This window comes from Cibotium barometz, chromosome 22 (genome assembly GCF_041138505.1).
Source record: "Cibotium barometz isolate CiBa-2024 chromosome 22, ASM4113850v1, whole genome shotgun sequence".
In the NCBI taxonomy this organism is placed as follows: domain Eukaryota; kingdom Viridiplantae; phylum Streptophyta; class Polypodiopsida; order Cyatheales; family Cibotiaceae; genus Cibotium; species Cibotium barometz.
This window is the reverse complement of record NC_141067.1, coordinates 21,273,831-21,277,691: the sequence shown is the minus strand read 5'-3', so window position 1 is coordinate 21,277,691 and position 3,861 is coordinate 21,273,831. Positions and strand designations below refer to the sequence as shown.

The following is a 3,861-nucleotide window of genomic DNA, read 5'->3' as shown; positions in this document are numbered from 1 at the left end:
AAGAAAATATAATCTCAGGTGGAATACTTATCACCCACTACCATGCCTTCCCCTCTCTCTCACACACACTCTAGTCTCCCCCCATCTCTCTCTCTCTCACACACACACACTCTAGTCTCCCCCCATCTCTCTCTCTCTCTCTCTCTCCTTCTCATGAATTGCATGACGTGAGAAAATCTTAAAACAAGCCTTTGGTCTGTGTGTGTGTAAAGGCACACACTTAGAGAGCTTAGGTTTGTTTCACCCCTACTAGCACATAGACCCCCCCTCTCTCTCTCACCCCTACTAACACATCTCTCTCTCTAAGATTCATAAGAGAAAAGGAAGGCGAGTCACAAATAACTCTCTCTCTCTAAAAGATTCATTTGAGAACAGGAAGGCGAGTCACATTCACACCCGTGTCACATGTGGTCCCAACTTCCACGTCTCCTTCAACTTCGAGTCCTGCGTGGCACGTATGGCCGGCACATCCGTGGCACGTATGGCCGGCACATCCGTGGCACGTAGACTACAGCGAGCGTCAGGATACAACATAAATCACAAGGTCTTGGCAGGAGACTACGTCAATCACTGTGACGTCCTCCCTTCCGGCAGATCAGATAGCGGGAACGTCGACCGGGTCTGTGGAAGCGGGACTCTTTCTTAGAGCGGATAGGACTGGTTCCTTGGAGAGCGGATGATAAGACTCGTTCTTTCCAGCCAGCGGCGTCGTGCAGCATATAAATACGACGTCAGGCGCATGAGGATCGGCGTAGCCTATTCTTCTGATCATCTATCTCCAATATCACAGCTTTCGCTCCTCATCATCTCCAATATCCCAGCGCGCTCACAGTCCGCAAGCCACAGCTATGGCAGCAGCTAGCAGCTTGCTGCTTCTACTGGCGGTGATGCTCATGTCTCCGCTCATATTCGAAGTGAGGGCCGCGGATGAAGACCCTCTGCAGGACTTCTGTGTGGCGGATAACACCAGCATGATCACCCTCAACGGGTTCGCCTGCAAGCCGGCCAATGAGGTGCAGGACGCCGACTTCAAGTTCACGATGCTTGAGCATCGCGCCAAACCTATCAAAGGGCTGGGCGTGTCCGTCAACCTGGCCAGTGCAGCCAACTTCTTTGCTCTCAACACGCAGGGCCTGTCCATCGCCCGCATCGACTTCGACCCCAAGGGATTAAACCCGCCCCACGTTCATCCCCGCGCCACCGAGGTGCTCTTCCTGGCCGAGGGCACGCTCAAGGTGGGCTTCGTCACCGCCACGCCCAACAATACCCTCTTTGAGCAGACCCTCTCCCCCGGCGATCTCTTTGTCTTCCCTCGCGGCCTTGTGCACTTCCAGCTCAACCCCGACAAGCACCAATCCGCCCTCGCCATCTCCGCCCTCAATAGCCAGAACCCGGGCACCTCGCAACTCGCCGCCGCTCTCTTCGACGCCTACCCACCCCTCCCCGAGGAGGTGCTAGAGATAGCCTTCGGCATCAACAAGAATGAGGTGGAAAGCCTCATTGCCAGCGTCGGCAAAACCCTTTCTTAGCTTGATTAGACGCCGCCAACTTATACACGCACACTCTCGTGACTAAACTAGTTCTCTCTCGTGAATATTTCTTTTGAAATAATGACACTGTTTTCTTATCTCACGTGATTATTGACAAAAAAAAAAAAACTACATGGGCCATGGCCTCACAAAATTTTATGAATATTGCCCATTGTGTAACTAGGTTTTAAAAACTTGATTATCACGTTTTTAGAATATAACTATACCTTTACAGCTTATACACACACTCATAGGTTTATGAAAAAGAGAGAGAGATTTTGAGAGAGAGAGAGAGAGAGAGAGAGAGAGAGAGAGAGAATGTGTTCTTCATAATCAATCGAGATGATTGAGATCTAGATTGAGATTCAAATCAAGACTCTGAGTGAGATCAAGGTCAAGATTGAGGTGTGAGACAAATATTGTGCCTGGTTATATTGTTTGGGAAATTTCATTTTTAAGTCCCTACAGAGGCTAGAATGTGCAAAATTGTTATATTTGAGTCTCTGCAAGACGAGAGTGCAAGTGTGAGTGTGAGTGTGTTATAATAATTCTCTAAGATTAAAATTGTGATAAGCTCTCTACTACTACTACAGAGGTTAAAAGAGTCTCTACAGAGATGCGAGTGCAATGCGAGTGATGGATCGCGGGTGGTCGGATGGATCAAGCTTCTTTTAGAGTAATACATGTCATTAATGAAGAAAACATAAGTTGTTGATAATGCACAAACTGTGAATGGGAGGTATAATTGGATATCTTACCCTTACAATGTCATGCCTCATTTTTGGGATTCTCCCCAATGGGATAATCCAACCACCAAGGGCAATATTCCTTCTCCCAATCACTAAGCCCATGATCTTGCATCCAAGAGGGGAAAATGCATCCCTTCCTAGAAGAATCTATCCACTCCTCCACAAAATCTGGCATATCCTCAATAGAGTGCTCATCATGTAGCTTCACTCATTAGGGGACATTTGAACATATTTTGGGACTTTTACTAATGAAAGTAATTAACAGACCAATAGGAATAGAGGATTGTGCACATTTGGTCTCCTTTAAATATAGGAAGGGAGACTAGGCTATAGGGAGGGGGACTAGGCTTTTAGTACTAATAATTATACTTGTCCCTTTAAAAAAGTAGGGGGTTTAGGGTAGGTATGGTCCCACCATTTTCGTGGCTCAAAAAATCCTTAAAATTTTGAAATTTTTGAGATCCCCCCAAAACTCACTTTCCCCCCCAAAAACCCATCTCAAATTTCATTATAGTCAAAAATTTTATTTTCAAGTCCGCTTTCCCTCTTGAACGTCCAAATCAAACTCTTTCTCCCTTCCTCTTCCATCTTTATCTCATTTGCCCAACCCTAATGAAACCATTAAAGCCCGAAACCCTAAACTTTCTCCTCCATCTTAATCTCCCTCCCTTCTCGGAGCTCCATCTCTTTCATCTTCAAGGCTCCCGTAAAACCCTAGTTTGCACATCATCTTTGATCTCTTTCCTTTTTACTCTAACCCTAACCTTTCTATTCTAGCTTCCAAGAAGATATGGCCACACCAAGAAGACTAAAAGACGAGATCGAGGAGATATCCCTGCACAACAAGAAGGACGATGATGGTGCTTGGGTGGGAGAGGCATTTCGTAAGCTCACTTGCATTTATCTATAGCCTGCTGTAATCGGCCTCACCGAGCTCTATGCCAAAATGTATTGGAGCACCATTGGAAAGGTCGTTTACAAGGCTTCAAGAAGGCAAGCAATGGAAAACTAGTGGCCATGGTACAACATGTTTACAGAGCACGAGATATCCATGTTTGCCAACAAACTCGATTTCCATGCAATTGTAAGTATCGCGGGTAGAAAGGGATATGTAAGATTTTATAACAGAGATGTTTCAATCTAAGTGAACTTTTTTCTTGTTTGCACATATTTTTCCTTCAAACATGGTAGAGGAGCAGCCATTGGAAAGCCTTACTGGAACATTTCAAGCATTGCATGATGCAGACATTGGTGAGCCAATGTTTTCTTGTAGGTCATTTTGGAGGTTATTCATAGGGTCTTTTAGTAGAGAGAGAAAAAGGAGCGCATCCAATCAGGAAGAAGGCAACGTTACATTGAAAAATAGGTTATTTCTTTTTTCTAAATCCAAAAACTCTTCTTTTTCACCTCAAAATATGCTCTACTTACACTTGATAGTCACTTTTCACACCCGAATGCATTAAACACACCTACACTTTTGTAGGGAGGGAAACTTCTATTCGTATCTATGTATTAAATACACATCTTTGCAAAGGAGGAAAAATTCCCTCCTTCTCAAACTTCCTCTTGGGCTTAAACAATAT

At 45.1% G+C, this 3,861-nt stretch overlaps 1 pseudogene; it reads left to right on the top strand.

The window, feature by feature from the left end:
- Nucleotides 1-481: 481 nt before the first annotated feature.
- LOC147626387 (germin-like protein 8-5 pseudogene) lies at nucleotides 482-1,529 on the top strand (annotated as a pseudogene).
- The last annotated feature ends 2,332 nt before the right edge of the window (nucleotides 1,530-3,861 follow it).